General features: G+C 45.6%; 1 protein-coding gene across 2 annotated transcripts in view; it reads right to left on the bottom strand.

Moving 5' to 3' along the window:
- Window positions 1-24,974, bottom strand: part of LOC119383501 (tyramine/octopamine receptor) — a 96,677-nt gene extending 71,703 nt beyond the window's left edge. Inside the window, exons 1-2 of one of the 2 annotated variants that reach the window (XM_037651670.2) lie at window positions 22,150-24,974; window positions 22,019-22,113 (exon numbers count right to left, since the gene is read on the bottom strand). The gene's annotated coding sequence lies outside the window, so the exon portion shown is untranslated. Of the gene's footprint in view, window positions 1-22,018 lie in introns of both variants that reach the window. The other variant, XM_037651669.2, reaches the window with a different exon arrangement.
- Window positions 24,975-25,267: the final 293 nt, after the last annotated feature.

The following is a 25,267-nucleotide window of genomic DNA, read 5'->3' as shown; positions in this document are numbered from 1 at the left end:
GTGCGCTTAGAGAGTCACCGTGGTTACTGAAGAACAAAAGAAAACGAAAGTTCAAAGTCTGAAAGTGGGTAGTGTCAGTGCGATCTTCCCATTTGTGCATATTAACCGCAGCGTGCACGCGTATTTTCTTTCATAACACTTCTCCGCTTCCCATTCCATCTTTCTTTCCCTTTCCCCTTAGTGTAGGGTAGCAAACCGGATGCTACAATTCTGGTTAACCTCCCTGCCTTTCTCTCGTTTTATTATCTCTCTCTCTCTCTCTCTCCTGCGTTCACTTCCATATGAGCAGGTATAAGAACGAAATGGCTGTTGTTTCCTCCCGTTGCATATATACAATATGGTTTGTCCTGCTTTGGTAAAACAATTACCGCTGATGTCAACCACTTTAACGTTCGTGTTTGACTACACAATCGAGGTAATAAAAAAAAAAAACCTTCGCGCTGAAGTGGACTTTTGCTAACACTATCGCAAGCGAGCGAAGAATGTGTGGAAAAAGAAAGCAATAAAACAGTATCGTTGTTTTAATTGGTCGCTATCGTTTCGGGAAGCACACACACACACACAAAAGCAAGAAAAGCGAGCTTTTCGCGCTCTGTCCCGACGGTCGAAGCTAAATAAATGAGTTCTTTTCTCTCTAATGGCCAATAGCCACCGCCACCATGGCACTCCCGGTTAGTGCAGACAGTTAGCTTGCGCGCTTCAACGCACTTTCATTACGTCGATGCATTATGCATGTGGCTCGCTATTCCCAGGCCATGCTCGGCCGTGCAAGACTTCTAATAAAATTAGCTCGGCAATGCAAAGTGCGAGAGACAAACAAGCAAAAGGGCAAGCGAGGTTGGGAGAATTCAGATAAAATTCAGCAAGTTCGTGGTGGGAGGGCAATTAGCCCTGATGAGTTGTGCTGCTGTTTCCAGACTAAAGCCTCTTCAATTGTCTTCAATTAAAGAGTGGTTTAGGAATGGCCCTGGAAGCCTAATTTGGTAATCATGAAAATACAGTGGTCCCACAGGGATTGGAGGGAACCAGAAGAATTAACCTTTCGAAAATGAGAACAAGTGCTTCGTCACGACCCCATCGTGCAGGTGAAAACATGTTTTCGGTGTTTCTTCGTAAGGCGCGACCCAATTTATAATGATCTGTGTCATAGGTACGTAGTTCTCGCGGTGTTCACTTATTCATTAGATACACGTTCGACTATGGACGGTGTACTGTTAAGTGCGCTCTGCTTTCGATTAGGCGAGTTTAAACTTTTACAAGCGCTTTATGCCGAAGTTGGAAAGTACTTCAGCTCTGGAAATGAACATGCAGGCATAATACTGCACTTTATTAAAGAGATGGTGTCGTCGCGGCGAAGTTGTCAGTCTAAAGAATATATGCAGGTTAAGGTAAGAACCTGCTATACGTAGGACAAATTTATGTTTGCCTTGTGTTTCTTCTAACGTTGCGAGTATTACAAAGTACGCAGTAATTGATGCATGCTGAAAATTAGAGATGTCGAAAGAAAAAGAAAAGATGGTTCGCTATCTACAGCATTATAAACACTAAATACTTCTAAAACTGGTGAGGAAGAACGAATGGAGGACCGTTGAATGTATCTTGACACGCACAATGGCCGAAGACAGCTAGCCTTCTTCATTTCTATTTGATCTGTTCGTAGTGATAGTCGTTCTAGAACAATAATAAAATAATACAATATATAACTGCGCGATTGCAGTGTGACACTAACGTTAGTAAATAATGGTAGATCCCGCACAAAAGCCGCATAACTGACCTACCTGTAGCGTGTTCCCTGAAACACGAGGTGTCCCATGAATCCCCCCCCCCCCTCCATAGACAGGGGCTGCTCTAAAGCGTAGTATGGGCTCATCCCAGACAAGTATTTCTAAAAGAACGCGTGTATATAATAAATGCGATATGCTCGTTCCGGCTCTGACAGCTTTTTCTTGTGTAATTATAAGTACTTATTTAGTTGTCTATTTCTTTATAAACATCGTAATAGTGGCAACAGCGATACCGGTACATTGTTGCGCTAATACACATTTTCGCGTTACTGTCACCCGTTGGTTGGATGGATGGATAAGGTTATAGCCTATTGATCGGGAGATGGCTTGCGCCACCCATAGCATCAGGCGCGTCCAGCGTTCCCTGGTGGCGGCTTAGTAGTGTAATTATCTTCAATTGACCTCATAGCCCATAGCATAGACGATGGCAGTGCAAGTACATGCGTAAAATGCTCTTGAAACCCTGCTAACGAATTCTCAGACGAGACCCTAATTACAACAGGCCGCCTCCGTGAGTACGGGAGTCAGCAAAGCGCTTGTAAGTCGATCGCATAAAGCATTTAGCGTTGCCCTGTGCACCCAGTAAACTGTTCGCGCAACCTTTCGTCAACGCGAGAGCCGAGTGCTAAATCTCTTTCATTAAGGCTTATAAAATGTTCTTAGACTCTTCTTACGCGCTCAAAGTTGCGAGACCCCGCTTTTAATCTCTTCTTGATGAATGACCTCATTCAAGAAACTTCGAAGGCGTTACGCAGATACGGGCGCGCACGCAGCGCTAACCTGGCTCCAGGTCGTCCGCATAAGCGTTCAATGCGTTGGCACGGTTCATTAGGCGTCGCAGTAAGCCCCCGAAAGGCTTATGTGCTTACTCAAGCGTATACTCTACAGGAGACGTGGCGACGGCAGTCAGCTGTCTTTCCCCACAGTCATATCTCCACACGCAGATGCGGCCCCCACGGCGACCTTCACTTGTATGTCTTGCACCTATAGGCATACTTTAGAGGTATTCGTGTAACGTGTGCACTTAAAGGCACATTAAAAAAGAAAATGATTTTTTCGTATTACTAAATTACTATTTCATGATACCTAGAACACCACGCTTTCTGCGAGAAAACACTTTGTAAGCTAGAAAGCACACAAAAAGAAAGTGCGTGAGGCGACGCCATCTCGAAGTTTCCGCAACAGTCGCCGCGACGTCATAGATTTTGATGGCGCCTACCGGGGCCTACGTGATTCCTAACCGGTAAAAATGAAGTACATTGTCTTTTGGTGGAGCGGGAAACTTAATATACCAAGGTTCGGGAAATTTGATTGAGGCAAAGTTACCGAAATTCGAATAGAAAACGCTGAAATCCGAGGCGTCAGCAAAAGAGTTTCGGCGAGAAATTTAAAGATGACACTTTTGACCTTGATTTTCTAATCTATAATAAACCTATGGTGGTGAAATTGACAGCACTAGAATTTTCGAAGGAGAATTTATCAGCCTAAACTAATTTATTGTGTCACTTAGGCGTCCTTTTAAAGTACGCTGCACATATATATATATATAAAGGAGATGAGATCGAAGAACGCTCATCCAATTCCCGCATTCTTCGGGAACCGGAACGTGCGAAAAGACGAAGAACAAAACTTCATTTTGAAGGAAGGGGTAGAAAAGTGGGGTACTTGGAGCATGTTGCTGGGAAGTTGAATTGCTGGGAAGTTCAACGTTTTCTGAGTCCCAGTGGTCTCTAGACATTTGAAGCCGACTGTACGGAACGGACCTTCCAGTAGTATTGTGTTTGCTTGCCTTTTTTTTTTTTAATGCGAAACGAAATCGTCAACCGCTGAAAGCAGCTTTAAGGCATTAAACATAAATATTTAGCGGCATATCTCACATCGACGGCAAAAATCCTCGCCTTTTTGTGTAGAGTTAAGGATATTGGAGTAAGCGCGGGTGGAATAACAAATTTTGAATGACAGCACAATATAACATAGGATTTTGTTTCAACACCTCTCACAATGTCGACTGATGGAAAGCAGCGAAAGAAACGCAACACGAAGACTACTAAACCCTTGCTTTCGCTCTGTTTGCTATAATCATCGAACCATATCGGAGCGAAAGATAACGTGTTATATAGCCCGCAAGTAGCCATTGATTCTCTTACCACTCATGAGCGACGGAAACGTGGCCAAAGTGCGCACAAAAAAAAAGGGGGGGAGAGGAGGTTTGCCGTTACTGTTATTCCTAACCTTGCCTCTCAAGTCTGCGTGCGTATTTCTTCTTTATCTTTACTCGTTTCCTGGAGTATTATAGAACGCGAAGGACAAGAACACGCTGGCTGGGGGCACCAGGCGGTGAATGCGCCAGCGCGTAATTAGACGGAGGCCTTTGCCCACACGTCGCCTATAGTCACCTGGCGCGCTTCGTTATGTATACAGAAGAATGACAAATGACTTTACTTCCTTTCCTGCTTCCTATGGCCTTCATATCGTCGACATTGTTGGGCCCGTTCCCGAGAAGATGCATGTTTGCCCAACAGCCGTGGCTCTACAATGCGTGCATGCCTCGAAGCCAGCCTGGCGCGCGCGCGCATGTGCCGCGAGTAAGGTGAGAGTGAGTGATGGTTCTGGGTGCCTGTGCTTGACGCCCCGGAGAAAAGCACATTGTCCGCGAGCCTTTCCTCGGTCTCACTTTTCGGTCCGCGATGGGCTTCAATGAGCCTTTCGCGTTTTAAGCTGTTTGGCGAGAAACGAAGGGCGGCCGCGGAACGCCTGTGTTGACATAACGCATATTGGCATAGTGCACGGGCAGTACAACTTCGTTGAAGACATCGCTTGCAGCCACCGTTTGCTTTAGAACAATTTTTTTCCTAAGCACATATTCAGAGTCGAGTGGTTCAATGAGCTGCGTATTGCTTTATAAATTACGCAGTACCCTTGTTGTTAAGTCATATTAGCCATCAATGCGCTCCCAGAAGAACAGGAACGTTTGATGCTCGGGTTTCGTCAGTACTAAACGTATCCAAACACTTTCGATTGGTTGGTTTCTTAGAGAGAGAGAGAGAAGAAGAGATAAATGTAATTCGGAAAGGCAGGGAGGTTAACCAGAAAACAACTTTCTGGTTTGCTACCCCGCACTGGGGAAGGGGTAAGGGGAGACAGAAAAGTAAGGAAGAGAGGAATGGTATAGGGAGGCAGGGAAACACAAACACACAGTAGTGTCACAATCGTTCAACGAGGCGGGTCGCTCACAGAAACCGCTGTGAGGAGACGAATATAGAGTTGACAGTTGATAATAACACGTGGTTCTTTCTTTATAGCTCTTTTGTCCATCTCTTTTCTTCTGTCTCTTTTTTCGCCCCCTCTCCCAGTGCAGGGTGGCAAACCCGACGTGTGTCCGGTCAACCTCCCTGCCTTTGCTTGCTTCTCTTTCTCTCTCTCTCTCTACAACTGACGTACTAAAAGAACTCTAGCATTTAAATAGGTGTATATTGCATACGTCAAAGCATTGGCGTGCGCACAGGGGGGGCAGGGGGGGGGCGGCCACCCCCCCTATTGACCTAAGAGGAGGGGCGCAAAGTCAGGCCCATACATTGACATAATAAGGAGGGGGGCGCTGCGACACGGGGAGGGGGCGCAATGTCAGCGCCATACATTGAGATAATTGGGAGGAGGGGGCGCAACGACGAACCTTCTCCCCCCCTAAAGGGGAACCGGCCCTGCGCACGCCTATGCGTCAAAGCATCATGAACATCACATGTGTTGCAAGAGACGATTTGCGCCGCTGTGTGAATGACGATAAAGACGGTAACATTAAATACTGCGTATTAACAGTCGAGGACTATATACCGAAGTGCGAAGCTAAAAAGAGATTTTTAAAAAAAGTGAGGAACGCAGTCAAGGAAGAGTCCAGTGTCTGTTTCTTATTTGATCACGCTACGCCGTCCGTTTTTTTTCTCTGACCAATGCTCAAACTTTCTCCCTTCTCAACGGGTTCTCAAGCAGCGAGACAAACTTCTTGAAGGCCCTGATGATCTGGGAAAGAGCCCTTTGAACCTACTTCACGCGAGTACGAAAAGAGGATCAAGATTGGATAGCGACCGAAGAATCGCTGAGTGAACTGTCTGAGGAGGCGGGGAACGTCGACGGGGGCCATCTGCTTCAGTACTGGCGAGAGAAATAAATTTGCCCTCGGTGGCCACTGCCCGCGGAGGCGCGCACATCTTCTCGTTTAAACGGCTGCCTTCTTTTCACGATGCCTACCAGATCGCAATAGTGCCGCATAATCGAACGCTTTCCGCGAATAAAGGAAACTTTAGAACTTGACGCTCGCGAGCGTCTTTCGCTTTAAATGCGTATAATATTTCAATACAGAAGAAAAGCTTGCATCGAATGCATCCACGGTCCCCGGACTGCCCTGTTTTTTTTTATGCGCCCTTTCACCTTCTGAGTACATCTGTTCAGAGTTTCCCATTTATACCACTGTGTAAAGCATCCCTTGCGTACTTCTATAAAATAACGGAGTCCTATATGTTTGCGCTCTTGGGTGGAGTTCGCTAGGTGAAGATAACTGGTCGGAAAACGGTGCCTTATTTACAGGCAGCTGCCAGTCGTCCTGCCCCCTGCGCGGCAAAGATAGCCGCTTTACTTCGCGCCAATTCGATTACCCTCTCGGTAGTGTACTCCAATATAATATTATTCATCCTACTTGGTGCGTGACCTTCCCAGAGCCATTCCTTTGCGCCAGTCTCATCAGACAGCACGTTTATGAGCAGACTAGATAACTATAACCACTGGCCCGAGCTTTCTGCCGTTTCCTCGATGCAGTGCTTGCTGTGTTATTCATTTTGCTTGTGCTTAACCGGTCTTCCACGCTACCGCCTTCAGTTCCGTAATCCTGTAACAATCAGCTCTGTCGTCCTTGCTTTTCGCGCGTTCCTTATCCTTCACTCAGCCTTTTCTGTAAGCCTCCAGGCTTTAGATTCCAAGTTATTAGTTCACGAACGAAGCGATGGTACTGTTTCTTCTCGGGGGATATTGGTAAGCTCTCAATAATGGCTTGGGAGTATCCGCTAGACTGACTATTGGCAGGCTAACAGGTCCCATTTAGAAGGTACAGGCTGCTGAAATCTGAGTTCCTATTGGGAAAAACTTCTTGTGCCAGACTGTGTGCATAACAAGACCTCTTAAGAAACCAGTGCCAGCGAGTCCGACTACAAAAGAGCATTGAAGACAGCATTACTCAAAGGAATGCGCGATAATATATTTTTAAATAATTTGTTCTCAAATTAACAGCAGGATAAGCGAGTAATATCGCAGCGATAACGACTCCGACTGTGTACTGGCGGTTGCAAAAGGCTTTTCGCTTTTAAGCTTTTGCTCGCGGCAATCCGCAAAGAAGAACAAAAACCAAAGTTCGCGTTGTTCCCCGTTTCCAAAATAAAACTCGTGATTTCTTTCAGTCACAGAAACACGTGTTAGTTGGGGACATCTCAGCATTCAAGCTTCACGTCATTGCTTGTGACGTTAATGGCATTCTGGACTCGGCTTTGGCTCTCCATTTTACCCGCACTTAAACTTATCCTTCTGCCCCGTATGGTTCTCATTAAACTGTTCAGGAATCTGCAAGGTCTCTCCGGCGTATTTCGCGTGTCCTTTCGTGCTTTTTTTATTTTTGCTTTATTTTCACCCCCGTCTGAAGAGCGCATCTTATTAAAGGGGAGTGACAGTTCCTTTATTAGCGAGCAGCGGTGTCGCATCCACACTGCAGACGGATATTTCACGTGCAAAGCACGGTCTAAGCGTTCTTAGTGCGCGAGGAATGCTGAAAATAAGAAAATGTCTGTTGTGCTAGCCTGTCGCGTTCTTCTCACTTGCATTTTCAATTTCGCTACCTGTTTAGCAATCTTCGCTCTAAGTGGTCCCGGCCATTCCAAGGAGTTTATTACCTGTCCAATGCTTTCTTGCTATAAGAGAAATATATTCCAACTTCAAGAAACTCTTTATGAAAACGGACAGCCCTTGACTCGTATATTTGCCTATGCTTACAAGTGTCTTATTTTGGTTGTTTGTTTTTCAGTGAATACCTTAAAAGCAGCTCACGTTCCGCCACTTTAATTTCCAGTGAAATATCCTCTCCTATGTCCTTTTGAAACATAGCAAAAGATCCCCGTTTACCCTAGCATTTACTGACGTTCTACCTTCTATACGGTCCCAGACTTCTTATTTTTTCATCCGTTAGCATTCAACGACAAATGTATCGCACGGAAAGATTAATTTAAAGAAAGCCGCCGGAGCAGGCATTTAACAAGAAACACGAATACAAAGCTTCAGAATCTTCAGGACTTGATAGATGTAGCTGTAACGTGCGTTTTAATTATAATGCTAATCAGCACCATTCCCAACGCTCATTATCTGCTGCGATCTTACTTATTATGATAATTGCGCACGTGTGTTAAATGAAACAACTGTATGCGTCGTTAGTTGAACTGACGACAGCGCGTTAATTAAACAAAAAATGAGCAGACGCAGCGCACGCCTTCGAATCCATGCGAAGTCAAGCTTGAGGCCGAGCGTTAATTAAAAATTGCGATCGACTTCTTTTCCTCCTTTCTTGAAGCTCCTTTACGCAGCTGCGGAAGACAGCGAGGTCGAGCACAGACGTCCTTCGGCGCAGAGGTCGGCATAGAACGTATGACGTAACGCGGGTCGTGTACTTCTCGTTTGAAAAAGGAAAGCGAATTGTACGCGGAAAAAGTACGCGCACATAACAAATAGAGTGAGATGAACGTTATAAGATACCAAAGGTATAGCGGTCCTTCCGCGCGCATGCTATAAGCTTTTGTCCGGCTGATAAATACTTGAGTATGGCAGCCTGGCTGCCGCGGTTGTACGATGGTTGCGGTGCTCGGCTGCTGACACGAAGGTGGTGGGTTCGATCCCGTCCGCGGCGGTCGCAATTTCGATGGAAGTGAAAATCTTTGGGGTCCATGTGCTTATATTTTAGTGCACATTAAGGAACTCCAGGTGGTCGATATTTCCGAAGCCATCCGCTGCGGCGTGCCACATAATCATACGGTGGTTTCGGCGCCTAAAACCCTAGAAATTATTTGAAGGGGGAAGCGCATCTACTCTACGCTGAAAAAAAAAGATGTCACAGCGAAATTTTTAGCAAAATAGCGCTTTGGCTGAGTGGGTCGGTTGTTCCTTTTCATCTTTTTCGTCTTGGTGTGTCTGCGCTGTTTCATAATGAAGTTTTTCGCTGTGTCACTACGAAGACATTTTACAGAATGTGTTCCGTGTATAGACTACTGAAGTCTCTGCTAATTTGTTTGAATGGCTGTTCCACATTTCTCAAGTTGATTGGTTGTTTCTTGGCTCGACTTCCCGATGACACGTCGCTCTCTCTCGGCTGGGTCAGTAATTCTTGAACGTCGCCTTCAAACCCAGAGAAATTTCTTTTTTATTTAATTATTCCGTACTTCTTACCGCACCCTCATGTAGCAGTTATAGCCGATCGTGACTGTGGCAGGCGTGTATTACTGATGTCCTTGACGGTAACCAGGAGTTAGAAAGGCAGGCATGCCAACAAGCACTTTTCGTGGTTACATAAGGCCGCTCCTGTCAGTGACAGAGACTGCAACAGCAGCAACACAAGAGAAATGGTAGCAAGGCTCCGACATTTGGGGGCGGAGCCCTGCGATACACGGTGGATGCTGTCCGTCATGCTTACTTCGACATCTTATCCTGGCTGACAGTACACGTCAGGGTGTTCGGCGAAAGGAATGAGGGCCAACTCTTGGTTCACGTCAGAGCCCGTTGCAGGCACGAGATTATTGGGGATCTAGACGATGAGACCGAACCTAGGAGCTTTCGCGAGATAGGAAGAGAGAAGAGAAAGGGTGGAGGGAGGGAGAGAGAGAGAGAGCCTCCACTGACCAGTGGTTATAAGAAGACGTTAGAAGGGAGCACGTCTCACTACCCCGTTGGCCGCCTTGTCGCTTGTCGTGTCGAACTACATGGGCTTCCCGGCCGTGGCTCGTCACTCTTCATAAGGCAGCGAATTTTTCTCTGCCCGCTATCTGTTGGCACGGAATGCATTCGCTACTTGCAGTTTTCCTTGGCTACGGCGTGGTTGTTTTTCCTTGGCTAGCTCTTGTCGCGTCGTCAACGTTTACTCTCGTTAGACCGAACAGTTGTTAGATGTTCCCTCCCTTCGCAATATTTTTACTTGGCTACAGCGGGAAAAGTGATCGTTCCTGGCACACCGTTATGGATTCGTATTTTATATTTTGTCACTAAAAATGCGTGCTAGTCGAACTGGATACGCCTATGTTACGAGTGCTTTGGGAACAAATCTACACGCCGGTCAAGTAACTTCCATAAAGAGCTCAAACATCCAGGTTTCATTGTATGTAGAGCAATTAATAGAGAAGTCTCACTTGCGCATTTCATTTTTTTATATTCTTTCTTTTTATTATTATTTCCTTCCCTCTCTTCTTTAGTCTGTCAATCCCCTTCCCCATCCCTACACAGAGTAGCATGCCAGCGGTTATATACTGACGCCGGCAAAAATCTCTGTTTTTCCAATAAAGAGTCTCTCTCTCTCGCTGGTTCATGTTAACTTTGAGAACGTGCTGAAATAATTTCGAAGTATCAGATTTCCTCAAATAAGCTCGAATGTTTGTGAACTTCTAGGGTTTTATTTTTTTTTTTAATTTTCTCCCTCTTAAACAGTTTGTAAGAGTGAATGCTGCTGAATAATGATGCTTAGCATAGCACTAGCAAATGCAGTTGGGCATTAGCAAACTGTACATGCAAACGAAAAAATTGTTCACTTAGTGTTTTATGCTATGCCCTCTCTTGGCCACTGCTGTGACCACCATCTTACCATCACTGCCTCCGATATAATTTGTGTCAGGTGGCTGAAGGCCTTCTAATATTGAAACTCGTTTATTGAAAGGCTTGTGCATAGAAGTCCTTGGTCACCATTCACTGTAAATTAGTCCGTAAGTTACAGCGCTCTGCAAGAAAATACATTGGTCAGTGGAAATAGAACAAAAAACGTTACCTCTGGCGAACAACAAATTGTAAATAAATCTTGCGAATGAAAAGCTTTGTGAGTATGGCAACGGGCGCGTTGCAGAATCTTTCCATATAGTGTTTTCTCGCCTTATTTAAACGATAGATGCTTTATACGGCGTTTCATGATATCGCGAAATTGACACCGGCGCACGCATAAAAGGTACAACAGCATCAAAATAGATTGTACCTCATGCTCCAGCAAGTAGCTTGCACCCATTAAACCACCTCTTCAATCACCATCCGAGGCTTTTGTATCATCTCACAAGATGACCTCTGGTCTTTTTGGAGTTGCCAAGCCGATTTCAGTCTTTAGGATCAGCTTTTATTTATTCTGCCTGGCAACGATGGCAACAAATCAACCAACCAACAGAGACTGAGTCTGCCTCCCTGCTCAGGTCATCGCTCGAGCATGTAAATTTGTAAAATGACACTACTTGTGGCCTTCGTCTGCTGCACGGAACTTGGAAGGATAAGCGCAGCTGGCCGATAAGGAAGGCGGCAACGTCAGTCGAGCAATAGGTCACAAACATACTAATACCACAATGCACCAGCGTCACGTACAGTGCAAAGCACTGACCGCTAAGACTAACGCTTATAGGTGTTTTTTTTTTCTTGATTCTAACCAAATATATTCGTTTCCTCGACCTTCCTGCATGTTATCAAGGGGGACCAAACTTTTACTCAAAATCAATGAAGATGATTTCATCGATTGCGGGAGGCGACGACGGTTAGTCGGCCAGGATCAATCAATCAATCAATCAATCAATCAATCAATCAATCAATCAATCAATCAATCAATCAATCAATCAATCAATCAATCAATCAATCAATCAATCAATCAATAGAGTGTGGAGGACCTTGCCGCTTAGGTAAACGATTTGACGGCATCAAAAGATGACACTGATTCGTAACTGCCACCTCATGACTGCACTTGACAACAGGGGGGAGATTAAGTGGTTCCCATTGCTAGGTAATCATCATCTCGGTCACATTAGATCTATCTGTAAATGTATTATACAAATTGTCTTCTACGTGAGTCACGCGTAATGTTAATATAATATTCTAAAGAGTTTTGATATGCTGCACAAAACCAGGCAAGAGCTGCGTTGATGCATAACAGGGAAGTCGACTTTTAGAGCTGCCAAGCGCGCCGGTGACAAGGCGCCAGCGTCACGGAGCGAGAGCTGTCAAACACTCCGCCTGGAAGTTTTGTACGTCTATTTAACGCCTGAACCATACGTGCATGTTCAAGTGTTTTCGAGCTCCCTTGAGGCGGACAAGCGAAGACAGCGACGCATTGTGAAAAAAAAAAGAAAGTTTTATATGCGCCACCGAGCTTATCGGCTGCAGAAATGACGACGTAGGTGGAATGCGAGCGCACGCTTCGCCCAACGCTTGTCAACGAATTTCGACGGTTCGAACGTGCCACGGCCGATCTGTTCAGACTCTGAGCACGCCCTGCTCATATTTTATGCGGCCCCGCGAAATGTGTCACGGGGAGTTAGGTGGCCTAGTTCAGTCCTTTGTATGTCTTGTTCGAGTAGTTAGAGAACGCGCCGACTTTAATGAATAATATGAAAAATGATTCCGCGGAAGAAAAGCGGCTCGAGAGAAAGCACGTAATTTCATAATTGAGCTCCTGTCGTCGCCGTGCCAACTTGCTCCGTTCGTCGAAAGGCGTTTGAGAGTGTTCTGATTTTCAAGCTACGCGTCATTCATAGGGCTTACATACGTATCGAGTTAATATTGCTCTACATTTACGCAGCACATCCCGCTTCCATGGAGATCCATTCTTTACGGTTTTATTTTCTAAACATGAAGGTACTTGAAGAATAAGTTCTGCGGCGATGGCCTGGACTCCTGAGAGTTCGTAATCATCAGTGACACTTTGGACGCACGTGTTTTGTAGACCTGACATGGTTAGGCATTCCCCATAGGCGTGCATATAATACTTTTCTTAAGTAGTATTCAGCGCACTTAGAAATAAATGCTTTTGTAAGACAACATTTCAGTGTTCAATAAAAAAAAATTCTTTCATGAAATACGGCGGAACGTGTCGTTGTTTGCATCTTTGGTGCAAACAATTCACGAGTTATTATTGTTCTGTTGACTCGGTAGAAAGCCACTGTCGCGGTAAACATTTGCCCTGGCGGCAAGAAGGCGCATGCAGCAGACCCGTGCCTCAAATGTCCCATCTACTTGCGTTTTGGACGATACAGCATTCTCGTAACACCAATTGACGTTCCGATAGACATTTCTCGAGAAAGCACTCTTTGTTAACCACTTGGGGCCAATGCCTGGCCGCCTCGACAGTTCTATTAAGAAGAAGACACAACAGGTATCAAATACTGCGGTGTTGCCAGTCCCGTGTCTACAATATCCTCCATTGCAGTGGGCACTCTTTTTGCCTCAGGGTAGATTTTCCATTCTCGCTTTCGTCGCAATTAGATACCGCTTTTCGTAAACATCACCGCCCGCCGCAGCACACGTGCACGCTCATTACTCGCCGCTAATAATAGCGTTGACATGCATTTATTCGTTCTCTTACGATAGTCAAGCAATTTCAATACAGACTTCAGCGTCATACTATAAGATCTGAGGCAGATATTTACAACGCGAATATTTTTATAAAATAAAACGTAATTTATGACGTTTTTCATAATCGATGTTTTCTGCGGCCCAGGACGCGCCTTCTCCAGCATTAATCCAACTTGTACAGCCTGCACGACCTTGCTGCTGCTTACCCTTGTTAGGGTAAACAAAATCACTTATAAGGGAGAAATTAAGGCGAAATCTCTAATGAACGACTGGTTTCGACAGTTAATCGCCGGCTGCCTACAGCGCAGGAAGATCCGGTCTAATTTAGCCCCTGCTGAGCGCAGAAGTCCGCAAAAACCCTCCCGTGTCGTCTTCCGCGCAATTTACGGCGCGAGCCGAGGACTGGTCGACCGTCCAGGGCGTCCCGAAACGGAAGAAAATAAGTAGCCAGAGCTCTCGAATGCTTGTTTTTGTCTCGTTTTATTTGGGTCCCCGTGCTGTAGCGTTCCCATTCCTTTTTTACCCATCCCCACGGTTCTGTAATCTAATAGATGGCCCACAGCGGGCGTCCTCCTCTATAGAACACCACTTTTCCAACGACCGCGCACGCGTGCGTTGGACGCGATGCGCACCGTATCCAAGGCACGCCGGGCCACAGCGCGCCTGTTAGCGAACTGGCAGCGGCGTCTTCCCGAAAGCTGAAAAGCCCGCAGAAGATGCGCAGCCTAAGGGATGGTATACGACCGCCCCCATATAATGCAATTTTCTCGCGAGAAGGCTGCGTGTGTGTGTGTTGAGGACGGCGAGGGAAGGGATGAGTGTCGCGTACGCGCCCTGAGTGGCGATGTTAACGCTGCCCTCCCGTCCTGCCCCCGGTGCCCCTCGACGCGACCCTGCTGACGCTTTTACAGAGACCACGCGACAACGCAGCCTGGAACAAACTGTTTGCCGCCGGCATTTCCGAGACTTCTAAGAATCATCCACGAAAGACGCCTCAACGCTGTGAAGCCTGCTGAAAGAGCTTCCGTGAATATCTCGTTTAAGCAGCGAAGAAAGAGAGTCTCAGCCCAGCTGCAGTGCAGCATCGCAGTGTGACCTGGGGCCAAACTCACGGAATATCTCTTTCCTAAAGGTTTCTTTTTTCATTGGACGGCCGGCTTCGCTAATGATATGACCCGCATCGTGATTGGCCGAAATATTACCTCACGAAAATTTTTAGCGTAAGACATTTAAGTGAATACGAGGCCCTGAATATCAAGATTCGCGAGGTGAGTTAATCCCCGAGTTATCGAGAAAATGCGAAAATGCGCAAAACCATTCCTTTTTAGTCACCATGGCAGACAAGAACAGGGAGGTTACTTGCGCTGGAAAAAGTAAATGTTGAGTTCACTTGGCACCAATTAGTACGAAAGCCCGGCCCCTGTCCTGCTTTATACGATTACTAATCAAATTTTTCATGTCGGGAACGCTTGCTTATTGTTTTGTTTTCAACAAAACTGAGTTGCCTTAAAGAGAGCAGCATTAGTTCATAGTCCATTTCTAACACTTTGAAATACATTTCATGGAAAACGTCGTCGTAATAACTTGTACACTTTGCTTTACAGTCAGATGATTAAGAAGTCAAACAATTTAACAGCCCTCAAAGAACAAGAGCCGCAATTTTTTTGCGATAATGTCAATATATAGTGCTCTCTTTGTGATTTGCGTTGCCTCGCATGATATTATTTCGTTCATTACTTTGGCTTCATTTATACTCATGTACACGTTGCTAATTAAATGTTCAAACATAGGAGACGACTTTGTCAGGACTTCGTAAAAGATATTTAACTCCTGCGAAACGAAAACGAAACGAGAAAGGCTGCCATGAATAATGTTATTACTGGTCAACTATGGATTGTCCAAATCAACTCGTCTTGTAACGTGACTCCTCTTCGAAGAACTAACGCGCATGAAATCACGTTTACAAACTACGCATATTTAATATGCAAAACTCTAACCCAGCTGCTGAGGGAACCTCCTTAACGCGACAAAAGACGCGGTTACACCAGTGAGCATCGGGAGCACGGGCGGCAGAATGTGGAGATTTTGCAACTTGACTTTTGGAACGACTGAGGGCTGGAACGTTATTCATACTCTACACCCGTCCCCCTTGTTTTCTAACTTTTATTTATCTTTTTGTTCTCCTTTCTTACCCCACTTGACGCGTCAGCCTGTCACAATTTCCCCCTCCTATTCTTTCTTTCCCTTCCCCCTCCCTCTATGCGCACTTGCTCTCTCCTCCTCATTCACTGTTATGGTTATGGCTGGAGTTAATGTGAGCAAAGCGACGTCCTTGTCTTTCTTCTCTCTGTCCCTCGTTTTCCGTTCCACTGCTCGAACCAGTGTTGGCTGCGAAACAACTTGTTCCGTTGAATACCGTTTTGAGCAAAGCGTACGCGTACATGCAGCTAAGGAAGACAGTTGCTGCTTCGACGACGACAAGTCTACTTGTCCAAACGTTGGTACCAGCGACATTTCGTGTTCAACGATATCTCATCGCTTTAAGCTTTCATCTTCACCCTGAACTTCTGCGTTGTTTGGACTCACGTTGCTGTTAGAACATGAAACTGAGTAGGCTGTCTGTACCTTGCAGTTGTCACATGAACTCGAGATATGGAGCGAATACGCAGAAGATGTTGGCGCATGCAGATACTACCCCATTTCATAGGGCAACGTTCGCCTAGACAGTTTCATGCACATGCATACACGGCGGTTGTTCTATAACAGTTTTGTAGAACTTCGAGGAATTCCGAGCTGTTTTGTCGCTCCCACACTCAAGTCATTATTCTTCCGTTTCTACGGGTATGCTACTTGCCGCATCGAACAAGCTTACGACATGACAAAATGAGGTGCGCTACAACGAAGGTAGCAAGTCCAGTTACGGTATAGGAATGCATAGCTACCCCAAGCCAGCCTCTGCCCCAAGCTAGCGATTTCGAACAATACGAAATATTTAATGAAGGGCTTGATGACCTAGATAATTGGTCACTGAGGTACTTACTTCACCCTTTTCCGCAACAGTTTACATCACACTAGAGAAGATTCATTACACATGCCGGTGGCGTCACGGGGAAACCGTTTCACATCTGCAGCTGGAACTTTAATGGAGTCACATTAATGGAACCTTCCTTCTCTTCGAACGCTTAACCCGACGTGTTTGTTAATATATATGTCAAGGAAGAACGACATTCGTGACAAAAAGATAGTAATGAACACTGGTTCGACGTAGAACGGTGAGTCGATTCGTCTTGTATTCGTCTTGTAGAATTCGAGTCCGTGAGCCAGACAACCCTGAGCCCTGTGCTTCTGCAGGCAAAGTTGAAGCGTTGTTTTAGTAGCTTGTCAACGGCGAGTTATACAGGGGACAAATCAGTTACATTGGAATTATGCGCAATATATAGATACGTGCTTTATACTGAGCCGTAGCGGCAGCTGCATGGCTATAGCGTAGCACTAACGGGCTCGATGTCCCGAGTTCGATCCCAGAAGCGTGGGCCGCATTTTACTGGGAGGCAAATGTTACCAAGACCGTGTACTCACATTTCAGTGAGCGGTAAAGCAACACACGTGATGGAAATTATTCGGCAGTGCCCAACAATGTTGTGCTTCATAATCATTCGTGTTAATCTGGGACGTCAGAGCCATAAATGATGTTATTTGCTTGATGTTGATTGTAAGCAGGACAGCTGCGTCGTTGGTGATACTCGTTGCTTGATTCAATAATTAGGCCTGCAAGAAGGTCATCTCCAAGAGTTTGAGCAATTCACTAATATTCACGCTTGTTGTGCATGCAGGAGAAGTGAAAACAAGTCTTCTTGCTTCGCGCTCAACTGTTTGTTTTTTGCAAAAGTCAAAGTCAACAGATGCTCAATACCATGTAGGAGCAATTAACTATCTTTAACAAATGAAAGGTTTTAGCCCTTTCGTATAAGCACGACAGAGCTAGAAAAAAAGCAAAAATGGGGGAATAATTCACATAGAAGTTCAACGCGTCTTTTGTTAAACATCGCAAAATGTTAAAGATTGATTCGCAAAGCGCTCTTTTATACCATGTCTCAGACTACTGCTCTCGGAAGTTTTTCCACTACCATACAGTAGTTAATCGGATATTAAGCTTGGCGATACATTTTTTGAGAATAATGAGATCTCAGCAGTATAAAACAGCGAGAAGTGCTCGCAATTAAGGGCTCTAGTCTAAGGCCTCATTTTGGCTGTGATAAAATTATTCAAGTTCAAGAAATCGCACCCATTCTTTGGCGCAGGAACTCATTTCCTTTCTATGTGCGGCTTTAGTTAAGGTAATTAGACTTAATCCGTTAGTCGTAGTCTTCCTTTTAGCCCTAGTGTTAGTCTTTCTGATGCCTTGCGACTATTGGACGATCGGCCGCTCTCCGTGCAGATGCTGCTGGAGCATCGTCCCAATCGTTCGTCGGCTCACAAGGCAGTCAAAGCACCTTAGTGCTTTTTAAGGAATACGGGCCTTTGTGAACGCATTTGATTATTGTACAGTGCCAACACCACATACGCATCAGCGCACTTATCGATCATTTCCTTCTTTCCTTTCCCTCCTCTCTCTCTCTCTCATCTTTCCACTCCCCTTTCCCATTCTCCCAGCGTAGGGTAGCCAACCGGACATGGGTCTGGTTAACCGCCCTGCCTTCGCTCTTTTATTTTGTTCCTTCATAGTTTTAGTCTTAGCCTCTTATCCTATGAACGTCACTAAACAGATGTTGATGCTAAGACCGCGACCTACCCCTCACCCCTTCTCAAAACCAGATCCGAAAAAGACACCCTAAGCTTTTAAAAGCTGTCGCAGACATTACAAGCGTAGCGCAAGAACTCTTGTTTTCGTATTCAGAGAGAGTGTATTTCTGTAATCTAGGAAAATGGGATATGGAAGCGCGCATCGACACATTGACGGCACCGAAGAATAGATTTAAAAAATAAAATCTAGGCTCTATTGCTTCTATGAGCTCTGTGGCGAGTAGAAGTTTAGTCACAAGTTTGTGACCCTAAAGGACGTCTGATACGAAGCAGTTTTGTCGTCTGTATAACCAGGCTGAGTTCGTGTGAAGGGCAATAATAATTACGGCTATAAGAATGTTTCTGAAACACAGAACGCTTGAGATCAACGGATATGTGACACTACTTGCCGAATAGCTCGTAAAAGAAAACGCACATGTGATTTCAGCGTGCTAAAACGGGAAAGTTCTGTCGCGATAGACAGACCAACAAAAAAAAAAACATTCTCAGAAAGCGAACTTATATCTCATTGAGATCTTTCTGCTGAATGATGCGGCTTTCGGCGTTTGCATAACGAAACAAATCGAAACTTGGCGGCCCCTCGAGTCACGCCGAAGCCGAGTGCTCGTGCAACAAATCGAGGGCGCGGCTCCCCCTTCAGGAATCGCAGCGCCGACGCGAGAATTTCCATTCACATCTGGCACGAAAAGAGGTGATACGCTGAAAAATTCAAATCCCTTAAAATGGCCTCCCGCCGAGATTTTTGCCCCGTTTCCGGAATCCGCGACATAATAAACACTGAACACAAAAAGGAGAACGCTGGAACCTCGTCGGCTGTGATACGCGTATGCGTGAAATATTCACAAGAGACGAATGGCGAAGAAGGGGAGGGGGGGGGCGACGGCATAAAACTTTCACGGTGAAGCCACTGCATCGCAGTCTCCAAGGGATGAGAAACTTCTGTCTGCGCGAGCAGTCTTAGCGAAAGCAACCGACCGGCTTTTTCTGTGCATTTTCTCGCAGCGACAGAATGGTAGATACAGCTACCCCATTGCGTCATGGCCTTATTTTTTGTCGTTATTAAGCTTCCTTTTCATCTCGTATTGATGTTCTTTTCGCTGGGCACCCATTATTATGCAGATTTGAGACGTAGTTATTCAAGACTTCGTAAGCAGCCGACTGCTGCAGTGGAAATTTTTTTTTGTCTCAGTCGAGGATCCAATTCGAAGCAGCCGAATGTATGTGTTGGCACGTGAATGCATGAAGGCAGAACTGGTGTCAGCGGATGAGCATGTGAATCATACTTCGCAAACCCTTGCAAAAGATCCAGTCCCAGTAAAAAAAAAAACATTAACGAGCTGAGCGAGAGTCATGGTCGTAAAGCCGCTGAGTTAGGACGGCTTTCGAGCGAGCTTTTAGTATGTGCTGGCATAAATAGTATAAATTCGTCGAATCCTGCAAGTCTGTAACGACTTCCCCTTCTACTCTCCGGTGAAGATAAATCATATTGCCACAGTGCTTCGCAAAGAAAAGGATGTTTCTTTCCATCCAGGTGTGCGCAGATTAGTGCGATTAAACAGTGGAGTTCACGAATGACTATTCTGAGCACTTATCAAAGGATCTATATCTCTCGGATTGTGTCACGATGTAGTACCTTGTGGCCGAACCTACGCGTAAGATGTCTATAACATTTATCAATGCAGATCTTGCTTACGTCGTTGTTTTTTACTGAAAAAGCACAGATAATATTGTTTCCTCTAATTCCTAATTAGGTACTTAGGCGCAAATTAAGAGGCAGTGAACCGAAGCAGGAAATGTGAATGTAGTACCGTTCGTTACGCACATATCGTGTCCAGAAAGCATGAAGAGCACAGTGTACCTCGCGAGAAAGAGAGATAATATTCTGGCGATCTGAGAATAATTATTTTCGGCCCCTGTGGTGTTTCCTACGCAAAAGACTAGTCGTTAGTTCCGGCAATTAGGTAACAATCCTGTAAGTCAAGTAAAAAGCATGATTGTCGGAGAGGTGAATTTCTGAACTTTCTAGCGATGTTGTATTTCACACAAGTGTGGGTATTACAATTGGGACGCAGGCATCTATTCAACACTGGAGATTTTTAATTATCAGCATAGGCAATGATCCGTACTATGACGTGTAACATTATGATATGCCGTGGGCCCGTTTCAGCCCAAGAAAGTTAAACGATATGGAGGTGTATGTTGCAACCATGTCCTGTTGTTTTCTAAATGCCTGTACACGGGCCTGCGTGAACGCCTTTGACTATTGTACAGTGCCACCGCCACATTCGCGTCAGCGCATTTATTGATCATTTCTTTCTGTCCTTATCTCCACTCTCTCTCACTCTCATCTTTCTACTTCCCTTTCCCATTCCCCCAGCTTCGGTTACACTCTTATTAGGTGCTGGTAAAATGCCGGCTATATCCTGGAAACCAGACGAAAAATATAGGCTATATATGGCACTATATATAGCAATCTGGTTAACCTCCCTGACTTCTCCCTCTTCTTTTCTTCCTTGTCTCTGTATGGTAGCGTATTGCTCGGCAAGTTCATTGTTGCGGGGTTTATAGCATACACGCAGTGATTGGCTGGTACCAGGCCGAGATCGTGCTTCCGTTTCCGTGACAGGATCCCAGATATTGCATTCGCATATATTTTTTCGCCACGCTAGCATTTAAGCAGCGTGACATGTGCATTGTCTGGGATTACTCGAGGCTCGTGTGACAACGTAATTGAAGTCGCTCAGTTTTTTGTTTTTGTTTTTTTATGCTGACAACCTCACCCGTTGGCACACATTGACACTTGTCATTTTGCTTTGATTGTTTAACGCCTATATTAACGTATTACGCTGGCGGAACCTGCATCAGTGTCCACTACGTCATTGTCACTCACCAACATTTTCAATTATACACACGCGCCTTTTCTAATAATTTAAACCACTGTTCATAGGATCGCCTACGTTAGTTCACGGCGTAACTGAAACCTTGCGTAAAGCTTTCACAAGAGCCTTGAAGACAGGGCAGGTGCAGTGCGTATAAAGCGTTTTCATTGTGAAAAGACGGAGCAGCACTCTTCAGCGTAATTTCGACGCGCCAACGCGGTCATCTTCAGAAAGCCTAATTTGCGTCCACTTGCAGGGGTACAAACGATTTAATGACAGAAATATAGGCGTCTGATGCGCACGCTTTGTGCAATATGATTCACCAACATTCATTTGCATAATTTCAATGTCAAACGTCATATGCACGCACATATTTTAAATTGCACGCAGAGTTGCACTCTCAGTTATAACGTAATACTTTTGACATAACTTCAGTATGTTCATGTTATAAGCGTATGCGATGTGTTTGCACTTATTGCATTTATGTGTGCACGTAGCCAGTCGCATCTTTTATGAGTTTGTGTGAGGTACAGGTAGGGCAATTACACAGAGATCCATTACGATGCATTTTTGAATTACTTTCACGCTACCGCTCATTTAGGTATTTGCACTAATAACGCAACTCACCATTATTCTTGATTACCTATAGTACGGCTGAATCCTGTTGTTCAAGAGCAAGAGAACTCTGTTAAACAAACAAAGACACGTTCGATCTCCCTAACTGCTTTTCCTCCCTTCAGACGATCTGTCTATAGTCACATACGGTCTTATGGTCTTTCATTTACAAAAAGCAAAACATGGATGTACCGTTCCCCTACTTGCTCGCTCTTTTGCTTCACACTGTTATCTGTAGCAAACATCTATTAACCCAGCTTGAAAGGCTCGCCACGAATGCATGTGCGCGTGAAAGAGGTAATGATAGAAAAGACAACGTAGATATCGACTTACCTCGCTTCGAAGGCTGAAGTAGTTCAGGCTATCACGCGCTGTCCGTCAGGAACGTTTTCCGCTTGGCTGATCGCGAGGCACTCCGCTCACCCAAACTCGGACGCAGCGTGCGGCAAGCTTCGCTTTGCAACAACACGCACGATGCGGCTGGCGGAGCACGGGAGAAGAACCAGTGTCTTATGAACGGCGGAAGACTTAATACAACCTAACGCACCCGCAGGAATGTCTTACAACGACGAACACAGAAGAGAGTTTATCTCGGGGCGCCTCGTTTTCGGTCTTCTTTCTGGAGTTTAGCGCCAGTCTCACTGCGCTGTTCCGTATCACCCTGTTGCTGGTGGAGCGTAAATGGGAGTATTTCTTGGTGCTATTTCTTCTTTTTTTTCTTTCCACTCGGAAGGCGTCTCTTCGGGATTACGTTCCAGCTCTGTCCTTCCGCTTGAGCAGTTACGCGAGCAGTGCAACGTGAAAGTTGCCGGGGGGATTCACTTCGCTTCTTCTAGGGGTCGCTGTTTGTCGAGAGTAAGTTTCCCACCGACGTTACATGCGAAGTTACGGTTGGATTCGCAGTGTGTATGTACGTACTAGTTGAAGTCCGCAGATTTTTCTAATCATGCGAAATACACTGGCAAAAAAGACACGAAAAATTAGTGTTCGGAGTGGATAGAATATTCTAAATTTCCGGCACAACGATTGCTTTCCGTCTCAAAGTCTCAGTATTTCGTTACCCTTGTCTAAGTACTGCGCGACTGATGCATCAGTTCTGGTGAATTGAGTGCGAATTTTCATAATTTATTTGAACGATCGAGTCATGAAAACCACAAGTTGTACTCTGACTGGGTGGCTATAGAATGTGTAGGCTACGATGCTTGACTACTTGTTTTACCTAAAGAAGTTTGTGGGATCAATAAAGGTGATCGCCTTGCTTTAGGAGTGTTGGAATAAGCGCAATACTCGCATTCGAAGGGTTTTCAACTCGTATAATGTTCCGTGATTGGAGTTGCTACGCCCGTTTGAGACTGCTACGAAATAAAGAAGAAAGGACTGCGATTCCTTCAACGTATAAGGGTGCCCTAAGTTAATCTATAGGCATTTAATTACAATCACACTACAGACGACAAGTACGCGTTACCAAACGAACGATCTACGATTGAAGGTATTGAACTTTCTTTGAGTTCACCAAATTTTGAGCAGGTACAAAAGCGCTTGAGGAGTTCCTCCTTGACTCGAGAGTCTGACTGACTAGACTTAACAACGATTCTCGTGACGAGACAGCTTTGAAGATCAAAGTTAGTTGTAATCACCGGCGCTAGAAGTCTTTTTTTTTCTGTTCTTAACTTCTACGCTCCTCACACTTCATAAAAATACAGCCTCTCTATATACAGTGTGCCCTTCACGTATTTGTACAGGTCTGTCTGTGCTTGATTAACGTGTGCTCACATAGAGAAGACACGCTAGCTTCTGTTTATCTGCAAATACTATGCAAAGCTATCAGCACCTTCTTCTTACAAATCTCGCTAATGTAAATCACGCTCAGCTGAATCGAGGGACAGCACTGGAATTACGGAAAACTGCAGCTCGAAGAGCATTCGCCCATGCTCTAGCACGTTTAAAACTTCTGCTGACAGCGTGCGGTATTCACACTATTCAAATAGCACCAAACCTGTTGACCTACATTAACAAAAGCAATGGGCTGCGTTTAGCCGATATAATAATCACAACGGGGTCTTCAACATCTCGGAACAGCATATTGCCTTTTGTCTGACGTTTAAATCAGCGGGTTAACAACCATTCGTAACATGATGATAGTGCTGAAATACTCTGGACGCGTTAGGTAAGCCGCGACAAAGAGGTACGGGAGCAATGGAACTGGTATACCTCTATAGTGGTCGAGTGGGATTTAAATGTACGCGTGTGAAATGGCAAGCGTTGCAACTCATATCACAGCTATAGAACAGTATGAGCTCAGCAATCTGCCTAGAGAAGCAAGTAAGAAAACGTCTAATTCGTCTATTCCTCAGTCCTGCGTACAATAACTCTAAATTTGTTTTGCCGATTCTAAGCGAACAGTTACGTCTGGAAGCTGCAGTGCAGAGTACGTATTTTTCTGCTTGATTTTGGGCCGACCACTGCTTGAAACAGTGTTACCGGTACAATGTGTAACACCTTCAAAGCTACGCAAGTTTCGAACCACTATCGCACAGTTCACTCATTCGCGGGTTCTTGTGTTCACTACGACAGAATGCTGTACAGATTACTCGGTGTTGCCAGATGCCAGCGTAAGTAACCTCGAGTTAAAATATTCAAGCGTGTAACAAGTCGCAGGTTATTCCGGTGCAGCAAGGCTTTTTAGGCCATCGTATTGAGGCCCTGCGTATTCACGATATCTTAGCGGCTGCTATTACAGAAAGGTCAGCGTGGGAAGTAAGTACGAGGTGCGCGAGTGAATTTCAAGGTTTGAAATAAACGGGAGAAGTTCTCGGCGAAAGTGAAACTTTCGACTATTTCGACGGAATTGTTTCTTATTCCCGTATATCTAGTTCGATTGCTGCTTCAGTTGTCTAAATTGCGACGTTGAAAGTTCGCACAAACGTACGGCACCACCAGCACCTCTCTCATCAACACACCCCGAGTCACGAGTCACCAAGGGTCCACTTCGCCTCGGCGCCCCTTAGTGAAGCGGAGTAGGGAGCAACAGGTGGTTGACACAAGTTCGTCGTTCGCCACGCCGCGCTTCGGTTTCGCAGACTCCGAGAACTGTTGAGAGAAATCCTCAGCACAGAGTATATAAACAGCAGGCAGCACATATAGAGAGGCAGAGAAAGTTAAGGACTGACTGTTGCAGCCGTCGTCGGAGGCATGCTTCAACAACGTGCACCGCTTGGATAGGCCGCGGCTGGCGCGCGGTCCCGAGTCGTGGGGACGACTGCGAGCCGCGTGTCCCGCGCGCACCCACTTCCTTCTCGCCTGTGCTGCCGCCGCCGCCGCCACTGGCGGGGGCGCGAACACCGCGCCACCGCGAGAAAGCCGGCGCATCAAGCGATTGCGGCCCCACGAGATGGCTGCAGCGGTACCGTTCTGCTTTCTTGCAATCACTCACACGCCCGGTGGCCTCTCATCACGTCCTTTCTACTAAACGCCGTCGATAGGGCATGCCTCGGAATATCTGCGCCGTTGTCTTTATGTATCTCTTTTCTCCCATTGTTAGCATCTGAGCAGAAGATCAGAACGAAGGACCCACGCAACTTG

The sequence above is a fragment of the Rhipicephalus sanguineus genome, chromosome 2 (genome assembly GCF_013339695.2).
Source record: "Rhipicephalus sanguineus isolate Rsan-2018 chromosome 2, BIME_Rsan_1.4, whole genome shotgun sequence".
NCBI classification, from domain to species: domain Eukaryota; kingdom Metazoa; phylum Arthropoda; class Arachnida; order Ixodida; family Ixodidae; genus Rhipicephalus; species Rhipicephalus sanguineus.
Note: the sequence above shows the minus strand (reverse complement) of the source record. Positions and strands in the feature narration are given on the sequence as shown.